This window comes from Microcebus murinus, chromosome 22 (genome assembly GCF_040939455.1).
Source record: "Microcebus murinus isolate Inina chromosome 22, M.murinus_Inina_mat1.0, whole genome shotgun sequence".
NCBI lineage: Eukaryota > Metazoa > Chordata > Mammalia > Primates > Cheirogaleidae > Microcebus > Microcebus murinus.
The window spans coordinates 23,123,990-23,138,140 of NC_134125.1; the positions used below are offsets into that span (position 1 = coordinate 23,123,990).

General features: G+C 53.0%; 1 pseudogene; it reads left to right on the top strand.

Moving 5' to 3' along the window:
- Window positions 1-3,509: 3,509 nt before the first annotated feature.
- LOC142863525 (putative non-functional immunoglobulin lambda variable 5-48) lies at window positions 3,510-4,197 on the top strand (annotated as a pseudogene).
- The last annotated feature ends 9,954 nt before the right edge of the window (window positions 4,198-14,151 follow it).

Genomic DNA, 14,151 nt, shown 5'->3' on the forward strand with positions numbered 1-14,151 from the left:
GAGGGAGGAAGGATGGGTAGGACCAGCCTCAGACCACAGGCAGATATGAGGATACCCCAGCAGGCTGAGCGGGTCCTGGCCCATGGGGAGCCCGTTGGAGGATCCTGCTTCCTGCAGGGGGACCTGGCTGCAGGGTCCCCTGGCTCATCACTACCTGAGCCAGCCCAGGGGCAGGGGCTCAGTCACCTGTGCTCCTCCCTGCAGGTTCTCCTGGACAAAGGTCTGGGTGGGCACCTCCATGGCCACAACAACTGTCCTCTGCTGCTGTGTCCACCCTCAGGATAAGGTGTGCCGTCCTCCACCTACACCCCACGCGAGGTCAAAGCTGAGATGTCCTGGGGTTGGGGGCCTTGGGCACCCACAGGCCCTGCAGCCACTGAGACGCCCCGTCTGCCCAAGCTGCATGCCAGGGACAGGGGCTGTGGAAGACCTGACTCACAGCAGCCAACTCTTCTGGGGTCAAATGAAGCCCTCAGGCCTGGGGTGTCCTCTGGAGCCATCCTGATCCTGCTCGAGTGCTGGCGCTTCCTGCTCCCGTGACCTGGGTCCTGTCCCAAAGCTCCTGCTCCATTCCCAGCATCTAACAAATGGCAGGCCTTCCTTGAATATTCTTTTAAAGAATGAATGAACAACTCAACCTCAGTTCCCTGCCAGATGATTATTTTCACACCCCCATTATTCCTATGAAAAGGTAAATGAGTTCCCTGGACATGAATCTCTCTAAATTGTGCAAACTTCTTTCCACACTGTCATTCCATGGTGACAAATGCACAAACAACCCTACCATAGTCCTGAGCCCTGCTCTTCCCTGTGGCCTTCCCTGCATCAGCTGCAGCATCACAGTCTCTCTGGGGTCACTCGCGCCCACCGCACACTCTGACTGTCACCTCCTCTCTCACAGCCTGGGCTTCAGTCTTCTGTCCCCATGTCCCACCTCAGAGGCAAATGCCCTTCTTCCCCTTCCCTATTTCCTCTGCTGTCATCTCCCTCAGCCGCCCAGGAATGTTTCCTGCCCATTCTGTGCTTCAAGGTCTCCTAAAATTCGTGTCCTAGAGCTGAGTCTCTAATAGGGTGACAGAGGACAGGCACAGCTGTGGGTAAACCTCTCCCCTTAAATCAAGGAGACTCAGCCTCATGGCCCTGGGCATTGTCCCCACTGGATGCCTCAGCCCCACCCCCAACCCCTCTGCCCCACACCAGAGTCTGCCACCCCCTCTCTGAGCCTTGCTCTGGACAGGGCTGAGCATCCCACACTCTATGTTCCCCTCTGTGAACGCCATTTCCCCTCAGTGACCTCCTAGTCACACTGAGCAAGTGCCCCTCCTCTGAGCCGTCCTCCCAGAGAGTCCCTCTCTGTGCTCCTGTCCAGAGCAGGTGACACGCTCTCATGACCCGGAGTCCACACGGGCCTCCTGTGATAGTGCCTCCTCTCACCCATTTTTGCCAACAATTCCCACAGAGTCTCTGAAAAGTTCAAAGAAAACATAGACAGTTACACAGCTACTAAGAAATACAAACAATTTCCATTAATAAAAAAATTGTGCAACAGAAGGTGAAATGTATCCAGATGACATAACATAATATCACTATATATAAAGTAAAAATTCATAAAACTGTGCAGGGTGCATATACTATGTATCAGTCAATTTCAGAATGTCACTCCCACCCTGACCTCCCGCTGGAGCCGTCTCTCCCCCCAGACAGGGCAGGGGCTGCTGCAGCCATGGCAGGTGCAGGAGCTCAGGGTGGCCCAGGACAGAGCAGTGGGTGTGGCTGGAGCCCCAGAGCCAGGGGAGGGGCTGCAGGGCTGTGGGGTGGGCGGGGCCAGACCAGGAAGGGGCTGAGGGGTGAGGACTGTGGGGTTCATGCAAACAGCCCTGGGCAGTCACTGACAGAATTTAATCCCAGGGTCATCTGCCTGACCTGAGTGCAAAGCTCTCTCCTGGTGTCCTGAGGACAGAGGCCTGAGGGAATCAGAGGATCCTGGTCATAGTTATTTATCACGAGAACCTCACAGTCTAGGAGTCTGGGACCATTTGCACAGTTAAGCGGATTTGCATCTGGGATGCAGTGAGGAAGGGATGGTGTCTGCATTCATCTGCCCAGGAGTCAACGTCTCTACAGAGACATTAAAATGTCACACTGACCTTCCTAGTAAACTATAAAAAATATAAGTAAGAAAATAAAAATAAGGAAATTATGTTTAGAATGATACAGCTGGAGCCCATTCTACTAAGTGAAATATCACAAGAATGGTCATGCAAGCACCACATGTACTCACCATTGACCTGTGTATAAATTGATCAATACTTATGTACACATAGAGTAGTGACATTTGCCGAGTGTCCAGCAGGTGGGAGGGGTGGGGGATGGGTATACTCACTCATAATAGGTCAGTTCACACCCTCTGCGAGAGGGACAAGCTTGAAGCTCTGACTCAAGCGGGACAGAGAAAGTAGATACAACCTAAACATTTGCACCCTGTAATATGCTGAAATAAAATGAATGAATCAATGAATTAATAAAGAAACACCTTGCATTCTCTGCAAAACAAAATAGTACTAAGAAATATAAGACACAAATAATCAGAAAAATATAAATTTAGGAAGATAAAATTCACTTCAAAAACTTAAGAAATGTGTTAGACTATGAACAAGTAAATGTTATTCACACCAACCTACTAATTTTTCACAAATCATACCTAATCAGTATCCTCAATGTGTAAGTTTTGAAATGTTTTCTGAGTTTCTGAATTTTAAACACATCACTGAACCAATACCTAGTGGTTCTTCCATTCCATTCCCCTGAACAGCCTGTCCCGCCATTCAGATCAGCTCAATGTTCCAGCAACTGAAGAGCCTACAAAGATGGCACATGAGAGTCATTTAGGTTTTTCTAGAATGTAGAATAACATGGGTGGCTGATAAATAAAAAAGTTATATATGCACATAGTCGCACCTCTCATAGTGCAGGGGTCCTTCTGGGAGTGAGAAACCCCAGTGATCACTCACAGTGTACTGGGTCACTCCACCAGGGACTCAGCCCATGGGTGTGTGACCAGAGACAGTGACTGGGGAGCTGCAGAGACCAGCTGGGCTCTCAGGTCTCTGGGCCATGGGGAGGTGTGTGCCTGTGACCAGCAGGGGGCGCTGGGGGACTGCCCTGTGGTCCACACACAGCTGCTCAGGGAGGACCAGTCACTCTAAGGAGCCTGGGCCTCAGGTCTGTGCCCTGTGCTCATTGATGCGGACTCAGCAGTTGTGTCCTCTCTGGCCTGGCACAGTCCCCTGAGCAGGGCCCTTTGTATGGTCCCAGCAGCTGCTTCCTCCTAGGGCTCCCCTAAGGGGCAAAGCAAACCCCCCCCCCCAGTGTGCAGTGAGAGCTGAGCTCCAGCCCAGGGCTCAGGGAGGGGCTGGGCAGTCCCTGGATGGAAACACATTTGCATGAGCAGCCCCTCCTCTGCAGAGGGTGGGGACAAAAGGAGGCCTGTGCAGCCCAGCCCCACTGTGGGGACCAGGGGCTGTGTGCACCATGGCCTGGGCTCCTCTCCTGCTCGTGCTCCTCTCTCACTGCACAGGTAGGGACAGGCCTCGTAAACTGAGTCTCAGTTTCCATGGTGTGTCAGCCCCTTTGTCTAAGACCCATGGAGTACTTCAGTCTGGATTCTGCCCCAGCACTCAGGAATGTCTCTCTTTGCAGGTTCCCTGTCCCAGCCTGTGCTGACCCAGCCCCCTCCCTCTCTGCATCTCCTGGAGCATCAGCCAGACTCACCTGCACCCTGAGCAGTGGCTTCAGTGTTGACAGTTATGCTATAGCCTGGCACCAGCAGAAGCCAGGGAGCCCGCCCCGGTACCTGCTGTACTACCACACAGACTCGGATAAGCACCAGGGCTCCGGGGTCCCCAGCCGCTTCTCTGGCTCCAAAGACGCCTCGGCCAACGCAGGGATTCTGCACGTCTCTGGGCTGCAGCCTGAGGACGAGGCTGACTATTACTGTATGACATGGGATGACAGCTCTAAGACTGACACAGTGATCCAGACACATGGGGAAGTGAGACAAAAATCTCCCACGTTCTTCTGGCCTGGTGCTGTCACCCTTTGTTTGTGGCCCTGACAACATCTACTTCAGGGGTGACTTCTGTTGTCAGATCTTCTAGCAATACCTGATTTTTCTGGGGCAAATAAATGTGACAATGTTACATCATGCTGTTCGGTTCAACTTTTGGATTGACCCAGTGCTCAAATCTTCTCACCCTGTGCGTGTTTTGTCTTGAAAATTCCTTATGTAAGTTAAAAATCTCTCCATGGAGACTTTGGAGGAGACTAAACATATTTCACTCAGGTGGTGTCTCGCTCAGAGTAGAAAGTGTGAGAAAAGATGTGAGTGGGATTGCAGTCCTGGCAGACGCTTGCCTGGGGGCACGTGACCTGCTGGCGTGTGGGGAAGGGGGCGTGGGCTGCTGGCTTGCAGTCAGGGGAGGCCGACAAGGTGGGCAAGGAGAGGCCCAGACCAGGACAGGACTCGCTGCTCTGAGGCTGCTGGGCAGAGTGTGGGAGCGGCAGGCCGGGGCTGGGCTCTGCTGGGCTGAGACTGTGCTGTCACCTGCAGTGTGACCTGAGGGGGTGTGGTTTGGACTCTCCCTTCACCCAGTGAGGCAATGCATGACCTGCCAGCTGTTTGAAGACAGTCACCCAAAAGGCTCTTTGGAGGAGATTCAAGATTTTTGGCTGTATTTTCCAGATTTAGAAATGGAACCTACATCCATAATCTCTGGATGGGCAATACAAGACCTTTCTCTCCAAATACACCCTGTCTGATAGCTGTCATGGCCTGTCCCAGAATTGGAGGGTGTGTCCCTGCCCACATTGGTGCTGTTGGCCTGGTCCTGTAGGGGGAGTAGATTGGGGTGTGACGCATATTGGCGGAATGTGAGACTCAGACCTTTCTGCGTTTTGTAGGAACTGGGGAACAGGCTTCCCCATCCTCCAACAATTAGCACAGAATGTTCCACGTAACAGGACCCAGGAAATACTAGAAAGGCAAAGAGAATGATGACGATTTGTTTGAAGTGACTCTACCGTTGCTCTGTGAATGGGGCAGGGAAAGAGATTCAAGGCAGCTCTGTCTTCACTTTGTACCCTAAGGTGCAGGGATATGGGCTGTCCCCATCCTGCCCTGGGTCACCTCTTCCTCAATATTCTGTAACATGACCCAGGCCCAGGTGTCTGAGGCCCCTGCAGATATCCTGCCCCTGCTCTGCCCACCCTCGGGGACCCTGCCCTGGGATCACAGGTCTCTGCACTTCTCCCTGCTGGTCCAGTCTCCTGTAGGGACCAGGTCCCCGGGAGAGAAGCTGACACCTCCTGCCCTGGAAGACATAACAGCGCTCGGTGGAATGGGCAGGCTGTGTCGTGTTACCATCAGGGATATCTCATCAGAACTCTAGACCCTTTGAAACAACCGCGTGCTCATGGCATGGCAGTTCTTCATGTGGGTTCCAGGCCATCCTCCCCCAAGAGCTCTTGCTTTTATTTCAGGGATGAGCTCAAGAAAGGGATTCTTACATGACAAACACCACTCACTCGTCACCACACAGGTGGCTGTGTCTTCTCAGTGCCAGCAGTGATGTGCCCCACGTGTGCTTCCAGGGTCCTGCACACAGGCTGTGTGCACTCACTGCCCGTCCTCTGGAGAAACGTCACCTCCCCCTGCACTGGGGTCAGCAGCGTGGGGTGGACAGTGTGGTCTGGTCCCACCAGCTCCCGAGAGAAACCACAAATGCGGATACCTGGTGGTTCTCAACCTGCCGGGTCCCATGTTGCATGTCTGGCTTCACGTGTGGCCACGTGGACTCCTGCAATACTCTGGGCTTCTATCCGAGGATGAAGGTGCTGATGACGGTTCAGCATGTGGAAGGAGCCCCGTGCTAACCCTGGGCACCTGCTCCACAGGAAAATGAGACACACGTCTCCTCTCTGATCCCCATCCTGGCCCATGAACCCACTCTGTCATTTTATGGCCAACACCAGACTCAGGGAACATTCCTACAGTCATTCCTCGCTCCAGGACTAAGATTCTGAGAGGAATCCCTGGATCTGGGACAATCTATCAACCCAATGCTAATATTAAGCTATTAAAATAAAAGACCCCAGTCTCGGCATTGTCCCATAGACAGGCAGGTCAGATGGGAATGCCTTTGGCCATCTCAGATGTCTGGGCACGTGTCCTTGCTGTGTGTCTGTGTCCATGACTCAGGATGGGCATGTGGTTAGGAGTGAGGGTGGTCACCATGGATCAAGGGAATGGTGCTGAGTTTTGTAAAGTCAAAGAGTCACTGCTCTTATCTTTACCTAAGGCAGCTTCCTGATGTCTGCAGGTTCCTGTGATTGTCTTCAAATGGTGCTGGAACATGCCTAGACTAGATGATGGGGACACCACCAAAAATCGGGCAGGAAAAAGGTGCAGACTTTAGCACAGACTAATCAATGAAAAGCCACTAGCGTATGCCCAAGGAGACTAAAACACATTCTACTGTCATGCAATTCCCTGTAGGTGTAAAAACAAACTGAACAATGATGGTTTTAAATCACCACAAGGTCCTTGTGGAAACAGATGGCGACTTCCAGCCCACATGTGGCAGGGGCAAAAGAAAGGAGCAGAAAATTCTGGAATCCAGATGGAGGGAATGTCTGCAAGTTCTTGGTGCTGAAGCGATAAAAACTAGCTGGAGGCTCTCTGGAAAGTCCTGCAGGCTCACAGCACAGGGGGAGGGAATGTGTGGAACACACAGTTATAGTGAAGCCAGAGTCACCACCACTGCCAGCAACAGCGACAGTTTCCACAGATTTTATAATTCATACATGTGGACATGTAGAACATGTAGCAATGTTAATTATCAAAATGGACAGGCTTTCTGTAAACCTCTGTTACTTAGAGCGAAGGAGGGTCGGCAGCCCAGCCTGGCAGTGCCACTCGGTGTGTCCCACCACAGCCCTGGTCCCCCCACTGCTGCTCCTAGACACGGTTCACAGGACAGTGCCAGCGGGAAACCCCTGTCCCTTCTCGCTCCCAGCCACGGCTCTGAGGTTTCCCAGGGGGCTCACTGCTGGAGGGAGGAAGACGCGCTACTCATCCACCAAGAAGACGTGGTGTCATTTCACCTGTGCAGGCAGGAAAATGTTCTCAGGTCTTGGGTTACGTTTGGGAAAAATTCGATCATCAGGGCAGGATGTTGAGACCTCATGTAGCTCATCCTTCAGCCCTGAAGTTTCCAGAGAAGAAATGCAGGACGCAGGTCACTAAGGGGAGCTGATTTGGTGACAGATGTCACTTCATATCAAGAGTGCACTTCCCCTTCCTCAAGTCATAAGCAGCACTGGGACACATTTGTCCAACTGCAAAGAGAAAGATCATGATACAGGATGAGAGAGGCGTGAGGCTGCAGGACCATTTCAGCAGGTGGAAAGCAGACTGCAGGGGACCCATTTCCAGGATGGTTTGACTGATGACAAAATCTGAAACTAAATGCTTATCAAGGGGAATGTGTCCCATTTCTCCTTAGAATGGCAAAAGGAAAATTAATACAGAAAACCAATCAACCAAAAGCAGGCACTATTATGGATCTATTGACAAAACCTTTTGAGATTCTCATAATATAATATCCAAGATGTCTTGGATAAAATTTTTAAATCATTTGACATATCAAGAACCATAAAAATAACAACTTGAATTTAAAAAAGACAATCCACAGACAGAGACACTGAGATGATCTTGCTGATGAAATTACATGGCTCATATACTCAAATCAGCAACCACACAATTCCTTTGATGAGCTATTTCTGATATTCTTGAAATAAATGAGAAAAGATTAAATCTCAGAAAAATTTATAAGTCATAAAACAAAGTAAATATAAATTATAACACCAAAAAATTTTAATAAAATTAAGAAACAAACTCTCTTTGAGGAAGCTCAAGTACAAGTGACAATGAAACTGAAATTCAGCTTTTGGACAAGACATTTAACACAACTAGAGAAAGTACAAGCCATCGTTATCACGGCCCAGCAGGGGGCGCTGTGGGTCTTCTCAGAGCTGAGCCAGGCCTGTGACAATCTCAAATGGTTCAAATTTCATGGTCCCTGGGCCCTGCTCACTGGCCTTTGATAGAGGTGACAGCAGGTGCTTCCTCCCAAGGCGCAAACTCAGAGGTCACACACCCTAACTGTCCTCACAACAGAGCTGTCCTCTGGGCCAAAGACACAGACTCACAGGGTGCTGGTGGTGTTGGTGACGGGCCCATATTTGCAGGAAGCGTGACGCAAACACACGCTTCTCCCAGGGAGCTGAGGAGGAGACACGGGAACCATCCCAGAGACCAGGAACAGCTGTGGGTCCAGAGGGTCTTTGGCAAGGCCACACCATGGCCTGGACTCCTCTCCCTCCTCACTGTCTGCCCAGGTACAAAGGGACTTCAGAGACCTTTGGAGGGTCCCCGTCCTCCTTCTTAGTCCTAACTCGTGTCTGACTGGGGTTCCAGGTTCTGTCCTCAGTCTGTGGTGACTCAGGGGCCTCCCATAGTGTCTCCCAGAGGGACAGTCACTCTTTCCTGTGGCTCCAATGCTGGGGCCGTCACCAGTGGTCACTGTTGACACGGGATCCCACAGAAGTCCGGCCATGTCCCCAGGATGCTAATAAATGACAGAAACAACAGACAGTCCTGGAAGCCCGCCTGGCTCTCAGTTTCCCTCCTTGGGGGCACAGCTGCCCGGGCTCTCTCGGGGACCCACCCCAACACCGGCACACATGCTTCAGTATCACCAAGTGTGTAAGGATGGTGACAAAGAAGAAGGAAAGCCACTGGCAAATAGCAACTAAGGAGAACCTGTCACAGAGAGAACTAAAGGGCTTTGATGAAAGAAGGGTCCTGATCCAGGCAGGGAGGTGACCAGAGAGGGCAGCTCAGGATCCGGGGGAGGCTCCACCTTCTTCAGGAAACAAACCAGAAATGAAAACAACACACCCCAAACCTCCCTTGACCCAACCACCCACCCCGGCTCCTGCCCAGTGTCCCCACTGGCTTCTCCTCCAGTCCCTTCCACAGTGTGGACCGTCCTCACCCTCCCCTTCCCGTCTCTGAGTCACGACCTCCCTTCTCAACCCTCGGGCCTCTCTCCTTCCTTCTCCTGCTCTTGTTTCTTGTCAGCTCCTCAGCTAATTACTAAAATATCTTTTATAACAAAAGCTCAGGATTTTTACAACATCTTTTCTTAGGCGTATTCACTCATATCCTGCTTCTCTTGAACTTCTCTGACCCTGAACTTCAGAAGGAGCCCCCAGCGAGCCGATGCCCTTTTCTCATCACTCCAGGACCTCCCCCTTCTCCTCCCTGGTCTGTCCTCATCCCCAGGGAACCCAGGGAGTCCCCAACCTGCTCACGTGTCCTCCAGACACTCCCACTCTGTCCTGTGAGTGTCCTCCTGAGGAATCCCGGGGGAGAGACACCTGCTTCAGGAGCAGCCTGGGAAGGTCCTCGTGGCTGAACTGTCCCTGTTCTCAGCTAGGGCGCATTTTATTCCAGGCACAGTTTGTACAGGAGACACTCCTGCCCCGTCTAGTGGGGGTCCTGTGTGCTGCGCCCACTGAGGCGACCCGAACAGCAAACTGGAGACTGAAGTGAGGTAGGAGCTGCTCTGCGGAGGGGCCTCACTCTGCCCTTGTGCAGGCACGGGCAGTGTGGACGGTCCTGCTTGGGAACAGGAGCCTCTGTCAGGACCCCCTGGCATCCGCTCACAGACGTGCTGCACCTGGGCCTGGGCAGCAGGGGGCGCTGCGGGCCTGATAGTGAGGGCGCTGTGGGGCTCAGCTGGGGAACCAGACAGCTGACCCTGGGCTCTGCTCAGGGCTCCTTGGTGCCAGCAGGTGGTTCCTCTCTGGGGCCCTGGGGAGACTTGCACTCGGCCCCCCTCCCAGGAATGAGGCCCAGCCACTGGGGCTGCACACAGGCCCAGGGCGGGATTGGTGGCAGGGGAGGAGCAGCACATTTGCATGCAGGGCCCTGTCCCTCCTCTGGGCTGGAGGGTGGATAAGAGACATCTGCAGCGTGGCAGCCGCGGCAGAGCTCTGGCTGTCTGCACCATGGCCTGCGCCCCACTCCTCCTCCTCACCCTCCTCCTTCACTGCACAGGTCAGGACGGTCCCCAGCACCCTGACCCCCAGCTCACTGACACCCCTCCCAAACCCATGCCTCACTGTCCCTCCCTCCTGTCCTTCCTCCAGGACATAATGTGTGTCTGTGTTTGCAGGGTCCCTGTCCCAGCCTGTGCTGACCCAGCCGCCCTCTGCATCTGCCTCCCTGGGAGCCTCGGCCAAGCTCACCTGCACCCTGAGCAGTGCGCACGGTGGCTACGGCATTGCGTGGCATCAGCAGCAGCCAGGGAAGGCCCCCCGGTACTTGATGTGGCTTAAGAGTGATGGAAGCCACAGCAAGGGGGACGGGGTCCCCGATCGCTTCTCGGGCTCCAGCTCCGGGGCTGACCGCTACTTAACCATCTCCAACGTCCAGCCTGAGGACGAGGCTGACTATTACTGTCAGACCTGGGAAACTGGTGTTAATCACAGTGACACAAGCAGATGGGGAAGTGGGACAAAAACCTCAGCCTGCTCAGGGTTTTGTTCTATGGCAAGTTTCAAATTTTAAAATAGGTTAAATACATTCAAAGCCTACCTGAATGCACCTTCTGGTTTAAAATACTTCTATTCTCAATTTCCAGTCAATGTTTCAAAGTTTCAGGAAAAGTAAAAACAAAAACAAAAACCTCCCGATAAGACTGAAACATGGTCTGTTTCTCCCAACGTCCTAAACCGGTGCGTGTGGACTTTTGTTTGTTTCCCTGAAAGGCGGAAAATGAGCCTCTCCCGACTCACACCGTGTTCAGAGCCCAGGGCCGTGCCACAGAGACAGTCCTACATGCTGTGCTCTTCCCGTTGTTACAGCAGACACCCCCTGTCCCCCCAGCCGTCTGTGCTCGGCCTGCCAGGGCTCCCCCCGCCCCAGGCACCAGGCAGTGGGGCGGGACTTGCTGCCTGAGGTCGTGGGTCAGGAGGAACTCCAGGGGCACATCTGGCCATGCTCACTGGCAGGCACCTCAGCATAGGGGGTGGGGACGGGGACAGCGATGGGGCTGAGGCCAGCGACCGCCCTGTGGGAGCTGGGAGGGAGGGAGGCGCCACCACTGCTGGGGACCCTGAGTGGCTCAGGGGTGTTGGGAGCAGCAGGTCCTTGGGTGTGACTTTCCTGCAGCTGACGCCAGCAGGCGCACAGGGACCACGGGGCGCTGTCCCTGAGCCCACCGGCACTGACGCGTGTCCTCTCCTGTCCTGCCCCGTGGGGGCTTTTCCACAGTCCATGCCGTGCAGTGTGATCTGTAGGACATCAGGGAGCAGAACCCCGACCGGTGCCGTGTCCTCTCCTTGTGGAGCTCGTGCTGTCCCTTGAGGTCACCTTCTCCTGCACAGGGAGCTGCACAGGCTTTGGGGGTGACCGTGGAGGCTGGTACCACGTGCTCCCAGATAAAACCCCAAGGTTTTTAGGAGACGAGTGATGTCCCTGAGCCCTGAGCTTTGGGTCCCAGCTGGTAGCCTGCCCTGGCTGCGATCTGCGCCCTCTGTCCCCTCCTCACTGGGACAGCAGCGGTGACCTCACAGGCCCCCAAGGATCCACAGAACAGCCCTGCCCAGGCCCACCCAGCACGCCGCTTGCCCTGGCAAATCAGAGATAACTTGCTCCTATTTGTGAGTCACGCGCCCTGCCAGGGTGTCCTTCTGAGCCCCAATCCCTTCATTCTCGGGAGTCCCCTCCTCCTGGGGCGTGTTATTCACCTCCACGTTACTCCACCCAGATCTGCTTGCTGGCCGTCTCTGGGTCTTCACCTCAACCCAAGGAGTCTTCAGGTCACAGCGATGTCCCCTCCGTTCTCCTGTCACCCCTGTCCCCTCTTCCCTGTGATCCACGCGTCATCCCCTCTCAGCCCCCTGAGTGCAGCAGGGGCCTCGCTGGGCTCCCTGGACCCGTGTTGAGGGTGAGGGGGGGCCCTGTGTCCCCACCCTGTGCTCCCATCAGGGACAGCCGCTGAGGCAGGCGGGGGCGGTCTAGACCAGCCTGGTGTTCACAACCAACACTGAGCTCTGCGCTCGACACAAGGTCGGGGCCGGCAACAATTGGCCGACTGCAGACCTGCCTCTCGCCACACTGGCCACGCAGCACTGCCCAGCACGGCCGCCTGGGGCGTCCGCTGTGGCCCTGCTCCCCCTCTGCCCTCAGCCCGGCAGCTCAGGACTCACCCAGGACAGCAGCCCACGGCAGGCAGGGGACACAGGCAGCCTTGTCCTTGTGAGGGACACCTCAGCCTGGGTGACTCTCCAGCCACCCAGGCGGGAGAAACGGGGAAACAAACTCGGCTGGGGACACGTGCACATCACAGAGGAGTGACGGGAGGAAAACGTGGGGTGCAGGCTTGTCTGCAAGAATGCGTTTCCACCTGCTAGTCAGTGACACTTAGTGTCGGTATTTGGTTGTTTTCTTTAAACACAAGAAATCTATTAAAAACCGATCTATGAAAAAGAAGAAATGGCACGGCTTACAAAGACAAAGAACATCACAAATAATGGTATGCTGGGAAAGTGGCACTGGAATCTGGCATGTATTCTCGTGTGCGTGAACCTGTGAACTGATCACGTGTAAGTGTCTGCATTAGCTGTAGCGATTCAGCTTTGTTAGATGGTGCAAGAGAGCCCGCCAGCATTGCGGCTGCCTGCGAGACGCCCACCACACAGAGAGCCAGGCCGCGTCCCGCAGCTCTCCTCCCCCCGAGACGTCCCCGCCTGTTTGTAAAATTTGAGCAAATATGCCAATAGTCTCACAATCATTAATTTTCTTTCATTTTTGCTTTGATAAATGGGAACATCTTTACTGCTGAAGCTCAGTGTAATGAAAAACACCGTCCATAAGATATCGTTCAAGGACAGGAACCATGAGATTCTCTCGTCTTTCCCCAGGGGATTATATATTTGATCAATGATTTGTATCCTGAATATACAAAGAAATTCAGAGCTCAGTAGGAAAACAGATAACCTGACAGAAAATGGGGAAAGACCCGAACGGACATTTGCCTACAGGACACAGGTGGACAGGAAATAGAGCACCTTGGTGAGGCACAGACTTGGACTCCAGCAGTTTAAAGTTCATCTGTAAACGAACAGTCATATCGAAATAAAAGTAAATGATCATATATCCATATTAGAAATTATTTCATAATGCATTTTACTGTGATAAAATACACAACATGAAATTCACCATTAGAAAGTGTGCAATTAGGCCGGGCGCGGTGGCTCACGCCTGTAATCCTAGCACTCTGGGAGGCTGAGGCAGGCGGATTGCTCGAGGTCAGGAGTTCGAAACCAACCTAAGCAATAGCGAGACCCCGTCTCTACTATAAATAGAAAGAAATTAATTGGCCAACTAATATACATAGAAAAAATTAGCCGGGCATGGTGGGGCATGACTGTAGTCCCAGCTACTCGGGAGGCTGAGGCAGGAGGATCGCTTGAGCCCAGGAGTTGGAGGTTGTTGTGAGCTAGGCAGATGCCACTTCACTCACTCTTGCCTGGGCAACAAAGTAAGACTCTGTCTTAAAAAAAAAAAGAAGAAGAAGAAGAAAGTGTGCAATTGAGTGTCATTAGATATATTTTCAATATTTTAGAACCTCACTGCTACCAATGTTCAACATATATCCTTAACCCACAAGGAAAAGCGTGACCTCGAAGGGTGCTCCCTCCTTCCTGCCTCTCACCCCTGGCACGCGCTAGCCCGCTGTCTGGCTCTGTGGGTTTCTATTCTGGGAAATTCATGTAAACGCCACTGTGAATAGCGCTACTGTGACTGGTCCCGCACAAGTGTTTGCATGAACAACTGGTGTCAGTTTTCTTACCTCTTGCTAGCTGTGGAATGAATTGCTGAACTATCAGGTAATTTTATTTTTAACGTATGGAGGAATCATAGACCTGTTTTCCCAGGCAGTTGCGACCCTGTCTGTTCATACGAGCAACGCACGAGGTTTCTGCATTTTCACTTTCTTACCACATTCAGTATTTGCA